Below are 14537 nucleotides of genomic sequence, written 5' to 3' on the forward strand. Positions count from 1 at the left end.
AAAGGTCCTGAGGTAGGAATGTGTTTGGACTATTTAAGGGAGAGGAAGAAGAACGTGGCTAGCACACAGGTGAGGAGTCCATTGGTAGATAAGGTGTGTGTTGACACAGCCTTACAAGCTTAGCCTCCAAGTACCCAGCCAAGCAAACTGTCCCATAGTTGTGGGCCAGAAAGCTCACAGATTGAAGACACAGAAATCACACAGTTTAACTGAGTCAATGTAAACTCAAGCATGGAGTCTGAAGCCAGTAGAAAGAAATGGAGTGGATTAATACACTTAGGCTGGGGCACAGGCCAATGGAAGGGCCACACCCGCTGAGTTCTATGTTGTACGTATGCTTTTGTCTTGTTCATCTCTGTGGGGCATCAGCCTTCCCCACGATCATGCTGTTCTCTAGGAGAACTAGACATGAGGATGGGGGAGATGGGAGATGCCTGGGTCAGCACAGGCTGTTGGAGAACCAGGCCAGGAGCTGTAACATTAGCCTGATGGGCAGCTATGGGCTTTATTTATCTGCCTGTCCGGGATAGAAGGCAGGTGGGGCTTTGCATGAGTGTCATCAGTGAGTGGCTAAGGTAGGGCCTCTTGAAGACTGCCTGCCTCTCGTCCTCATCTATATTTAGGAGATAATGAATTTTCAGTGCTTTGTGTGTCTCGTGTACATTTAGTGATCGTGAATACTTAGTATTTACTTGCTTCTTACATTTCCTCTCTATCTAGGTTCACACATTTGTGCTCTATTTGCTTTATCTGTCTTCACCTGTCTCCCAGGTAAATAATATAATTATCTGTGCTTTACACATCTAATGATTTGCATCAGTCACCTTTGTTTTGTCTTGTGTAGCCTAGTTGAATATTCTCACTGTGGCCAATGCACATTGCACAAGGCTTGGGAGTTGGATGGAGGGTGGTGGCATAGTATTGGGGTCTTACTAGCCATTGTAAGGACTTAATTTTTACTCTGAAGGGGACGTAGGAGCCGTCTGTTTAGATGAGCTTAAAATTTCATCACATGCATGAGAGATTTTAGGAAAGGCAGGAGGTAGGAACAATTATAGAAGCAGGTGCCAGGAGATTCTTTGCAGAGGGATGTACTTAGAAAAGGTGCTGAGAATGTGGGTTCTCCGGACTGAGGAATAGATATTAGTTTTACTCATTTGCCTACCAGCTGTTTCAATCTTGTCCTGGAGGCGAGGGGACAGCCACGTGCGGGATGAGGCAGTCAGCCCACGGTGTGAAGGGCGGGGCTGGGCACGGAGTGGATGGGAGTCAGCCTCGGGAACAGGTGCAGCCAGGTCTGGAAGGAAGTTAATGGGAGAAGTTTGCAAGGTGGGAGGTAACATACTACGTCTAAGGTTGAGAGGCACTGCTGTTTTTAACCCGTTATTCAATCCTTGCCGTAAGCTTGACTTGCCTCCCTAAGATGCCCTATTCTAGTTATTCCTTCTTTATTTTTTCCCATTGGAATGAATTTTAAATGATACAGTATTATATTAATCACCCCATTTCTGTGATTTGGGTTAGCCGGGGCAGAGAAGTAACACATTTAACTTTTCTGATAAAGTTTTGCACTGTTTGTTCATAAAGCAAAAGGATATAGCGATTTCAGTAGATACATAACCCTAAAAAATCCATTTAAGCTCTACCGAAGAAATGATTTAAAAATGTCTTTGTGGAATATCATTGATTTTACATTTTTAGGAGTCTCTTGTTGAGAAAGAATTTGGGGGTATTCCTTTCTCATGTTCCTATAACACAGAACTAACAATTGGGTGTTATTTAAACTGCAGATTATGTTTCTTAAAGAAATATAGATTATAAAACCTCTGAAATGGCCATAGTCTACTATTAATATTTCTGAAAAACAAAATTAATGCACGAAAACATACAAGTCATTTTATCTTTATTTCTCGTGAAACATTGCTTGACCAGCAAATGTTACGTGTGAGTATCTTAAACGTGTTTTGACATACTGATCAGCCATATGGGAGCAAATAGCCTGGAATCCAACATCACTCCTTAAAAGCCTGATAAATTCTAGGAGAATCAACCATTTAGTGGAAGTATCATAGCACCAGAAGAAAACGCTGGTGATGTGTTCTTATGTCTGGGGTGGGGGTGATGTTTCTGGTACATAGCATCGGATTCAGAAACCACGGAGGAGAAGATGGATAATTTGACCATATTAAAGAATTTAAAGTTGCATTTGGGGAATAACATCATGAATAAAGTCAGATAACAGACAAGAAACTGGGGGAAATATTTGCAAAAGTGACCTCAGGCAAAGGGCCAATTTTGATACCGAAATTATTTTTTAAAAAAGCATTGAGCCAGCTGCCTCACAGAAAAGAGAGACGAAGGGTATAAACAAATCGGTGAACAGAAAAGGAATACAATGACTGATAGGAATATAAAAAGGTGGTCGTAGAGTGGGTGGAAAGGACAACAGATTTCTTTTCACCTATTAGTATGACCAAGGTTATATGTTGTTTGAGGGGGTGGCGCAGAGTTCCTAGTTCCTAGAAATACGTGAGAGACAGATTGGGCACTGTTTGTCAAAGATATAAACATACAGGGGGCGCCTGGGGGGCTCAGTCGGTGAAGCGTCTGCCTTTGGCTCCAGTCGTGATCTCAGGGTCCTGGGATCGAGCCCCGCATTGGGCTTCCCGCTTAGCGGAGAGGCTGCTTCTCCCTCTGTCCCTGTTCATGCTCTCTCTCTCTCACTCTCTCTCTCTTTCAAATAAATAAAATCTTAAATATATAAACATACATAGGAATTTCCTTTTAGGAGGTTAGCCTATCAGCTGTTCCCACTCTGTAAGAAAATGTTCACTGCGTCATTTTGAACAGCCCCAAACTGCTAAAATATCCATCAGTGTGGTCTCGTCAAGGCAGAACCACAGTATGCTGCCTTGGAAAGTGAAATATTTATGTATGCGCACGACATGGTGGCTGCAACGTGTGGTTTGCGTTGCATACACGCATGTTTATGCTCTCTATTTGCATTTGGACAGACATCCTGGAAAGGCAGGTTCTCAAACTGTTTACAGGGGTTACCTGTCATGAATGGGGAGTGGGGAGTAGCCTAGAGGAGGAAGGGGCTTTGTCTTTAATGTCATTGTGAGCTGTTGAATTTTTAAAATGATGGACACAAATCCCTTTCAGAGTAAACTGTCATTTCTCTCCCTGTGAATATGCAGCATGGTATCTGTCTGTGTCTCTATCTTACCTCTATTTCTCTTGCTATCGCTTCACTATCTCTACGTAATTCATCTCTCTTTAATTAATATATATACATTATACTAAGGGAGAATGCTTATTAGGTAGTTCTAGAATCTTTCACAATGATGTTAACTGCCTTGAAATTTATTATGCCAAGTTTGTCCTTGGCTATTTGTGTATAATATTTTATTTTAGCATAACATCATATGCGTACTCTTATATGCTTAATGAGGAAGGCGCTCAAATGGAGTAACAAACAAATAAATGTCTTTATTAAGAATAGGTTGGGGGTGCCAGGGTGGCTCAGTCGGTTAAGCATCCAACTCTTGGTTTCGGCTCAGGTCATGATCTCGGCATTGTGAGATCAAGGCGGGGTGGGCTCTGCACTCAGAGGGGAGTCGGCTTGAGATTCTCTCTCTCTCTCCCCCGTCTGCCCCTCCCTCCTGCACTCCCTCTCTCTAAAATAAATAAATCTAAAAAAAAAAAAGCAAAAAACAGATTCAGTAACCTTCTTATGGTGCTTAATATTTTGGAGCTAAAAATAGAATATATGAATTGTGAAGAAGTCTGTCTAAAATTTTTTCGATAGAGGTTTTATCTCATTTTGAAACAACAGTTTCATCTTTTTTTTTTTTTTTTTAAAGATTTTATTTATTTATTTGACAGAGAGAGACACAGCGAGGGAGGGAACACAAGCAGGGGGAGTGGGAGAGGGAGACGCAGGCTCCCCGCAGAGCAGGGAGCCCGATGCGGGACTCAATCCCAGGACCCCGGGATCATGACCTGAGCCAAAGGCAGTCACTTAACCGACTGAGCCACCCAGGCGCCCGAGAGTTTCATCGTTTTAAGAAACCCAGTTGTGATGGGCATTGAGGAGTGGGCGGTGGACTCATCTGCTTTAGAGCTGCTGTTTTTGAAAGGGCACTTCGGGGACCTTGGAGTCAGGGTACGTACAGTGGTTTAGATGCTTAGCAAGAATGGGGTATAGTGAGGAGTTAAGGTTAGTTAATGCCCAGAGTAACAGAGTCTTCCTTTTTTTTTTTTTTTTTTAATTCTTTTTTCCCTGCTTAGCATCTACGGACAGGCAGTACCTAATAGGACCAGGAGCTGTGGGCACGTTTAGGATATACTCATATACTTATATATATGTATTTCTCTGTCACTAGAAGCAGACCTCCATTTTTAAAGTTTTGCATATGCCTGGAGAAATCTTTGCCTATCCTTCGATTTCAAGCTCTCTGAATCATTTGTTTTAGATGTGTCTCTTTTATGCAGAGTAGATAGATTTCCCTTTAAAATCTGATATGAAAATCTCTTTCTTTTCATAGTCAAGTTTAGCCCGTTTTTATTTATGGCTATGAAAGATTTGTTGGTTTCTGTGCTGTCATATTATTTTATGTTTTCTTTTTGCTTATTTTAACATTGTAATTCTTTTGACATTTGAGAAGGTTTGTATTTCTGTACAAGTACTTTGCATTTTTTGTGTAAATATTTTATCCAACTCTTCTGTAGTATAGAAAGGTATAATTACCTCATACAAAGGTATATGCAGTATGATAACCTCAAATACTATCATCAGTGATAAAATTAGCTTATGTTCTCTTCTTTCTCCATAAATATACTCCTTCCTTCAACTTTATTGTCTTTTTTATTGTCAGTTTTGTAGTGCTAATTATGTTTTCACTTCTGCCCCTCGTTTTGCCAATATTAAATAACATTCTTCTGTGCTCATTTCATTCCTACCTCCCACCTTCTCCTCTCAATTTTTATTTTATTAGTTTCTAAAAACATATTATAGAAAAAAATTTTCTGTACTTAAAAAGAATTGTATGTGATTTGATCTTTTTGCCTACCTATCCAGAGGAGTATTTTTTTATCTTAAAATTTCCATAGATTTATTAGAGTGTGTCTCAACGTTAGTTGTTCTGGCTTAATTTTCCCTGATTCACGATATGCCGTTTGAATGTGTAGATACAAGTCTTCATTTATTTCAGGGAAGCTTTCTTACTGATTATTTAAAAATACTTGCTCTGTTTTATTTCCCCTTCTTGAAGATTCCAGTTGTATGTGGGATACCTTTCACTTTGTATCTATCAGATACATTTTATCTTTTATAATTGTTATTGTCTTTCTAATTCTTTTTTTTTTAAAGATTTTTTATTTATTTATTTATTAGAGAGCAAGCGAGAGAGAAACAGCATGAGAGAGGAGAGGGTCAGAGGGCGAAGCAGGCTCCCCACTGAGCCGGGAGCCCGATGTGGGACTCGATCCCAGGACCCTGGGATCATGACCTGAGCCGAAGGCAGTCGCTTAACCAACTGAGCCACCCAGGCACCCTGTCTTTCTAATTCTTTTAAATTTTTTTCTTTCTATCTCATTTTATTAGCTGACTTCATTTATAGCTTTAATATTCCTTTTTGGGTTTTCTGTAGTATCTATTTCCCCCTTTGCTCCTTTCATTAAAAAAAAAAATTTAATTTCCCTAATTTCTTTCTCTTGTATTTCTTTCCCCAGTTCTGCCACACATATTTTATTCTGTTTGGTGTTTGGTCTCCCCTGCTCTGTGTTCTTATATTTTTATTTTTTAAGCCTTCCTCTATGGAGATAATTGTTTTATTTGTGATTTTAACATATGATGGTAAAATTAGTGATTACAGATTTCATCCATCCAATGGCGATATTTTTTTTTTAAGATTTTATTTATTTATTTGACAGAGAGAACGAGAGAGCCTAAGCAGGGGGAGCGGGAGAGGGAGAAGCAGGCTCACCACTGAGCAGGGCACCCGACGTGGGGCTCGATCCCGGGACCCCAGGATCATGACCTGAGCCGAAGGCAGACACTTCACCGACTGAGCCACCTAGGCACCCCTATGGCAATATTTTTGAGTGTTTTTTTAAATCTCTTGCTCAATTTTGATGCTTGAATTTTTTTTCAGCCTCATGCTAATTTTGCTTCGCATGACTGATGGGGTTAGATTTTCCTGGACCATCTCTTTATAGGCTATTTTGTTAAGGGTGGGAAGTAGGGCAAGATGAGATTCTAGGCTTTGTAACTTAAGATTCTTTCCTTCGCTGCCTGAGAGACGTTTTGCTTCCCTGTGACATCTCTGTGCTCGGCAGTCACGGCTTCCTGTTCCTCTCTGAGCCTCGTGGTGTGATCTCAGCTCTGTTAAATCTCAGTCATCTCGGAGCCAACCTTCTCTTTCGTCTTTCACTTTTCTGTGGCTCCCTTTCAGTCTGAGTGTATGTGTGCTTATGCTTGTTGGAACCTGCTGCTCGATGGTTCCCTTCACTCCTTCCTGGGTGGCTTGCTGCTAATTCCAGAATAGCTCCTTTGGGGGCTCTGCTTGATCTCAGCTGTTGGAAGCAGCATAACCAATAATAAGTTTGTAGTGTGCTTGGTATCCAAGTTGGACACAAATAATGTTTTTTTTCAGAGTCCTGCTTGTTCAGTCCAGTTTCTAGGAAGAGAAGAGAGATTCTGAAGCAAACTCGCTTTGTTTACATCAGAAACATATTTTATTCTCATATTTTAAACATTTTTAGTTCTATTATGTATTTTTTTCATTGCATAAATCATAGATAACCAAAAGATTATTTTAAGAATTATTGTAAGCCAAACAGAAGAATAAAGGAAATAAAGTCTCCCTTAATACCTCTTCTCAACCTAAAAAAAGCAACTCTGTGTCACTGGTTAGTGTAGGCCTTTCTAGATATTTCTCTGTGTGTATGAAATTGATATTAGATATTTTGAAATTCATACTTTTAGGGACACCTCTGTGACTCAGTAAGTAAAGCATCTGACTCTTGATTTTGGCTCAGGTCATGATATCAGGGTCCTGAGATCAAGCCCTGTGCCGGGCTCCTTGCTGGGCATGAAGCTTGCTTTAGATTTTCTCTCTCTCCTTCTCTCTGTGCCCCTCCCCCTTCACACGCACCTGCTCGCACATGCGCGTGCTCTCTCTCTCTATGTGTTTCTTAAAAAAAAAAAAAATGAAAGTCATACCTTTGACCTTGACCTTTGTTAATGCTCTTTTTTTTTTTCTGGTTTCTGTTCCCTTATCTCATGCTGACTTTAACTATGTCCTTACTCCTTGGCTACAGAACTTGTTGATAAATTGTTAGAAGAATTATTTATTGGTCTTGACATACAGCAGTCCCTTCTTCCTCCAGCGACAGAATATTTGACAAAAGTTGACCATTATGATAGTGGTGATTTTGCCTCTTCTTTCATCTGAGCTTTCATTTAAACTCTTTTCCGAAATCTGAAAGCAACAACTAACTTCTGCTCCTCCCCCACAGCCTTTCTCTCTCTCCATCCTACTGTATTTCTAGCAGATTCTAAGATCATTTCTCACAAACACAGGACAAGACCTTTTTCTGGGAAGATGATTCTGGAGCAATACTACATTTTGTTTTTTTCTAACAGTGTCTTTTTGCCCCTGATGTGCAGTTAACTTTTTTATTTTTGAATTATGAGAATGATTTTGATTTAAATATCCAAATTCACACTTCTGAGGTAAGACTTTATGAAATGTTTTGTTTTGAGCATCCACTGTAATGTTTGAACAGTTTCTCTTTCTGATCATAACCATGAAAAAGTTTGCCTTCTTATGTGTCCTTTTTCCTCCTTAGGAGTCACATATGGTCCTGTATGAAATAAGATTAAAGAAGGCATTTATTCTTGGCAGTCTTTATCTTCATGCTGAGACCTTAAGTTGGACTCACGGACACAGCCTAACCTCAGAACGCTCATTCTCTTGTGCCAGATAAAGAAAGGACAGACATCACTCTTGTGGCCACTCTGTTAGTCATCTGATTGAAAGGCTGATCCTGGACAATCTATCATTTGGACAAAATAGTCATTTGGTACAGTTTGGGTTTTCAGAGTTTATTCATCCACAACAAGGATAAAGAATAGCTACATAAGGGAAATTCTTCACCAACAGAATTACTTGGGGGGAAAAAAAAGAAAGAAAATGAAAACCTAAAATCGTTGCCCTTAGGAGAAGCAGATACTCCTAAAAGTGCCTTTTACTGCAAAAAGATTTTTTCATTTCCACGTTATCAGCTAGGCTCTGGGGATGTACGGACCGTCCTGAAGTAAACGGCAGCATTTTGCATGACATGATCACATAGGGGTGTTTCTGGAACAAAAGACTGTTAGTTTTAATTAGATTCCAAGGATAGAAATGAAGCTTAAGAAATATTACTAAGTAATACCAATAGTTTCCTAGCATTTTGTTTGTCCGTCTTGCGGTCCTTTGTTGTTCCTGCCTGACATCCATTTCCCTGCTTTCTAACGCTCTCCCTGTGTCCCCCGGGGGCCTCTGTCCGTGGTTCTCAGCCCAGAGGCTGCAGGCAGGGTCCCCCCGCCCCTGCTCTGGGGGCACTCAGGCTCAGGTGTGATGGGTCAGCGTGTTCTGCCCTCCTGGCCACAGGGAGTGGTTTGGGGTTGGGCCAGTGACTCACTATGGGCCCTTGAAATTTCTGTTGGAGAATTTGCTGGAACTACAGGGAAGTTGCTGAGCAGATAGACTGTAACTCTGGGTCTGATGGGCCTTCCATGGGTGGGGGCTTTCCCAAAAGCAAAGTCCACAGGAAATAAAGCTGAGCAAAAAGATGGCGGGAGAACTTCATGATACCTTTTGGGGAGCCGCTGAAGTGTGTCTAAAGTGGTCCTCCTTCCGGACTTTTTCAGCTCTCTGAGCCAAGAAACACCTCCTTCCCCACTCTTCCATTTGTTCATGAACTGAAAGGAGTTTGAGTTGGGAATTTGTCACTTGAGTGACGAAGAGTCTTGTCCGACATCTCTCCTCCACGTATATATATGTGTCTGGAAATAGCCTTTGTACAAGTTGCCATGCATGGCAGTATACCAAGATTTATGTAATGAATATCACTGTCCATTTTGCATATTTAAGTCTGCTGAGCTTTTTTTTTTTTAAGATTTTATTTATTTATCAGAGAGAGAGAGCACAAGCAGGGGGAGATGCAGGCAGAGGGAGAAGCGACTCCCCACTGAGCAGGGAGCCCGATGCGGGACTCGATCCCAGGACCCTGGGATCACGACCTGAGCCAAAGGCAGATGCTTAACCATCTGAGCCACCCAGGCGCCCCTGTAATATAATTTTAATGTAATATAATGTACAGGTACTTTAGCTACTTTGCTTTTTAAAAGTCTAAATAGAATACAAGATCAATATACCGAAATTGAATGTATCTCTGTGGTAATGAAACATCTAAAAATGAAATTAAGACATTCATTCTATTTATACTGTCATCAAAAAGAATCATTTAGGAACAAATTTTTTTTTTAAAAGATTTTATTTATTTATTTGAGAGAGAGAGAATGAGAGAGAGCACATGAGAGGGGGGAGGGTCAGAGGGAGAAGCAGACCCCCTGCCGAGCAGGGAGCCCGATGCGGGACTCGATCCCGGGACTCCAGGATCATGACCTGAGCCGAAGGCAGTCGCTTAACCAACTGAGCCACCCAGGCATCCTTCTGCTGAGCTTTTTAAAAGCTAAGAAGACAGCTCTTTGTTTTTCTAGCATGTAGTGTAGCTTATATTTTCTTCTGGACCTATCAGGTTTTGCTCCTGAAAAAAGGAAAAAAAAGTTTTCCTGCCAAAAATGACTTTCATGTTCCTCGAGCTTCACCTGGTATTTCCACTAGGCCCCCTCCCTACCCTGAGACCCCAAGAAGGGAGTGGAAGAAATCAGACAAATAAGAGGACACCCAACTGTGGCCTCAGGATCGTTCTTACTCTTTCACTTGGCAATAGGAAAAAGAAGAAAAAGTGCCTGTCATCCTTGAGTCTGTGAAGTTAGGAGAGAAAACAAAGAATTATTTTGAAAACTCTGCTCATAATGCTGACATCGTGGGTTCTCTTATCAAAGGTACGGTCACCACAAAGATGGAAAAATTCTGAGAGACGCTCAAGTAAGTACTCTTTCAGCTTCTGAAAAAAAATCAATACCGTCTTCACCCTCCTGGTTGCTTGCATAAGATATTGACTGCAGATACACTGCTTTTAGTCCTTATGTAAAAACGCCCATCTTAATCGTCCGCCGGGTCCTAATTGTTTCCCCTCTCCTCTCATGGCAAGAATAATGACAGGACAGCTAAAAGCAGAACTATATAGTTATTTTATAACTGGCACTAACAAATTTCACCAATTACAGAGTCCATTCTGTAAGCAATGAATATGTGGCTCCCAATTAATCTAGTGCACCTCTAGGCAAGGTCTAAATCAGCTGGATACAGCTAAAGCAATTTGCACACAGCTAAAAGCAAATTGGAAAGTACATGTCCCATGCTGCTGCCTATCTTTCCAAGCCAAAGACACAATCAGTATTCCGGCAACAGCCCTCTGTCATGTTATTTGTGGCTATCAATTTTAATTATAACAATTATTGATTAGTTGGGAGAGTGAATAATCTGAAGCTCAAATAAATGACTCTCCTGCTTCAGGAGCCCCTTCCTGCCTCTCATGAGGTATTGCTGAGTCCTACTTAAAGATTCTACTTGGATTCTGGATGGTTCCCTCCTCCTCCTTTCTCCCTCGCCTCCCTGCCTCACACACAGTCTTCGTTTTGCAATTTGGCTTGAAGACTGCCCTGACCTGAAATAAAGCTCGGTGTCAGCATCTTGTTTCTCATTAGGGAGTTTAAGAGACAATTAATTATGGACGAGGCATTATGATTTTGAAAATCTGGAATTCATTCACCTGTTTCTGTTCGGTGGGGTAAAGAAGGGAGAAAGGACATCCAGTGGGTAGAGAGGAAAATAGAGCTAAAAGAAAAGAAAACATGGTCACCACCTTGGCAGATGGAGCAAGCAAATCAGTACGGTGTGGTGAACAAAATAAAGTAGAATTTGGGGGTAAAACGTGCAAAAGAATCTTTGTCTTGAGATGAGGGCCACATTTCTTTTTTTTTTTTTTTTGAGGGCCACATTTCTTAACTCTGGGATCTTGGGGAAATCAAATAACACCGCTGAAACTTTACCTCCTAATCTGTAAAACAGGGATGAGAGTAACACAGTGAGAACACTACTTTGAGGTAGTTTTGTTTTTTGGGTGAAGAGGGTCGAGAGCGAGAGGCAATGCGATGAGGCATTCCATAAGAAAGGGTTCTCTGAGATGGTTGTAAATGTTACACTGAGCTCTCCCCAACACATTCTATCATATTTGTTGAGGTAGCCACGTTCTCCTCTGACTCCATTGTCTCCTGTCAGGTTCTGCATGAAGGAAGCCCCAGAGAGGTAGGCGGTTACAGAGATGATAGATATGAACATAAAGAAATTCATCTCTCAGTTTATGAAATAGATGCACGCTAGCAAATTTGGCTACAAAGTGAATTTCTGCAACGCAAATCCCATTTCCCTTTTGATGTCTATTATCAAATCAGATATATATATCCACGGAAAAGAATTTCCCAAGATACTAAGTCAAAAATTATTACAGGACAGCAGCAGTTACTTTGAAGTGTGTTCAGAATTTTGAAGTATTTGGCATGATGTTCCCAATTGTGAGATTCATCTGGAACCTATCTTTGCAGAAAAGGCTCTAACCTAGCTAAAAAGGATCCTTAAAAAAGCTCTTGGAACTAAGCTCCCCTTCTCAACTCTGGTCTAGATATTTACAAAGTCCGTGGACCTGAGTTGTAATCATGTGTGTTGCTAATAGATGGTGTAGTCTAGCGTGCCAAGTATTTCAGTTCCTTCAGTTTCAGAGGAGAGAGTCGACAATCGAAGAATTTTGGGCTTTATCCCTTGCCTAATCTAAGAATTCAGCATATTGAGCTTATTAATAAAAGGCTAGGTGGAACTGAACACCCCCAGTGTGGCTCATTAGGTGCTTTCGTCCAGCTACCACCATTGCTATCCAGGGAGTTAAGGTCGTCGAGGTTCCACAGCAGCATGTGGTCCGAGAACTAAAGCAAGGTCAGAGCCTTCATACGCTTAGCAGCTAAAACCTCAGACAGCTCACGATCAGTCTTTGCTTGATTCTTCTTGCAGGAAGAATCATACATTTGGAGAAGCATGCTCAGACCTCATGGAGAAAATAGCCAAATCCATAGCTTCATGAAGATCAGTTTTTTTCCTATGGGTTTCCTAGAAATAATTTCAAATCGTGTGGGGGTACAATCCACTTTTATTTTTCTCGCTAATTTTAAAGGAAAGGCATGGCCTGCTTAGTTTGCTCTGTGTCAGAGAATTATGATTTAAGAATATATATAGTCTCATATAATTGCTAGCAAGTCTGTCGCCATATTTCAAGGGAAGCTATTTATGACTTTAGTAAACATTTAAATTAAACACCAGAGTAAAATAAGATCTACAACCGTGACATGAGAAGGAATTTAAACTATTCCAGAGTTATTATTTTTTTTTAAGCATCCTATTTGGATATGCAAGATTAGTCGTATGGTGCATATTGTAGAGCGTTAGATTCTTTTCTAAAGGATCCCATTGAATTTTTGCATTTGAATCTCTGCTTTAACATATATTATAAAACACACAATACTGTATTTCAGTATTTGGTACTTAAAATGCTTTAATGATTTACCACAATTCAATCAATTGAAATTCTTTCTATGAATAGAATGGGCATACAGATTTCCTTATCTGATAAGAGATTATTTAGCAAAGGTTATACTTGGACCAAGAATGTTCTTACGGTTATAGCTACATTTCTTTTTCTTTTTTTTTTAAGATTTTATTTATTTATTTGTCAGAGAGAGAGAGAGCACAAAGCAGGGGGTGCAGCAGAGGGAGAGGAAGAAGCAGGCTTCCTGCTGAGCAAAGAGCCCGATGCGGGGCTCGATTCCAGGACCCTGGGATCGTGACCTGAGCTGAAGGCAGTTGCTTAACTGACTGAGCCGCCCAGGAGTCCCTATAGCTACATTTCAAACTCATCTGATTTTCACCACTGAATGTGGGGTGATTTGCTAGAATCCGTCAAAGTATGAAGTCATCATGCTTGGGAGCAGAAGCATGAGATTTGGTATCAGAAGCCCTCTGGTTACACCTTGACTCTGTGCCTTTGGGTTCTATGTCTTTGGGCAAGTTATTTACCTTCAATAAGTATCAAATCTCTCATCAATGAGGTGGGAACAACAAAGCAAAATGGGTATAAAAGAGAAATAAGAGAATGAATTTCCAAGTATGTAATAGTTGCTCAGTCCACATATTTGTCTCTTTTTCATTCTCTTTCCTATCTAAACACAAGAGGTGCATGAGGTAGATGGAATCTATTTATAAACTTTGACTTCTCTGTACTCAAAATCAGTCAAGAAATAAACAGAAAATTGAGCTGGGATCATTTCATCATTTAAGAAGCCCACATCTTTATTGCAAGAGTATCTTTATCTAAACCAAACACCTTTGAAATCCTAAGTTTTAGTCCACACACTTCAGTAATATTTCCCAGAATTACAGAATCTCGATGTTAGAAGATATTTTAAGTATCATCAGGTCTCATTGTTCAGCTAGTGTTCTGATCCCCTTTGCTTTGTAACGTGGCCCCCTGTGAACCAAAGCAGAGACCACCCCTGGGGGTTGGGCCAGGAGGAGGTCAATAGACTGGAATTTCATCTGTGGAACAGAATGGTGGCCTACAACCCAGGTGACCTTATTAGCTATGTTTGTTCTGGAATGAGCCTGATCTACAAGCCTTTGGAGTCCCATGGTAAGTTATGGAAGCCTTTCTTGACTTGCCCTGTGTAATTATTTCTGTACCTGCTCCAGAGGACCAGGCTGGCTGCTCAGGCTCCTTAGCCTAGGGTAGGGTAGTTTCCTGCCCAGGCCCGTGCTCCTTGGCCTATCTAGAGTCTAAACCATTTGCTGCCCTTGCAGTCTAGACAGACTGACAAACTTGTTAAACCAAATTTATAAATTTGGTTGTATAAATTTGTTAATTATCTCCTCTCGAGATTATTTTCATCCTAAAGGTGACTTGTCAAGTTTTAGTGGCCTAAGCAGCAGGCATGAAATAGGGCTATCTGGGATTTGAGCAACCTCACGGTGGAAATATATTGGGACAGAGAGGCTTTGAGAGGTCCCCGCTTGGAATCATATAAGGTAGTTTCCTTCTGCCTCTTAGAAAGATCAGTGAAGACTAGAGGTAGTGAGCACCAGGAACAAAGAATGCCCCTTTCCACTTACACCATTTACTCAGTGCAATTGAAACGCTATAATGTAAACTTGAAATAACCCAGAAAAGTCTGATTCCTATCACATTAACTTCTGAATGCCTCAGCTTTCGTTTCTAAAACGAAAAAGCTAGTCCAACTGCTTCATGTGTAAATA

Source organism: Leptonychotes weddellii, chromosome 7, assembly GCF_054177405.1.
Source record: "Leptonychotes weddellii isolate Sample4059 chromosome 7, ASM5417740v2, whole genome shotgun sequence".
NCBI lineage: Eukaryota > Metazoa > Chordata > Mammalia > Carnivora > Phocidae > Leptonychotes > Leptonychotes weddellii.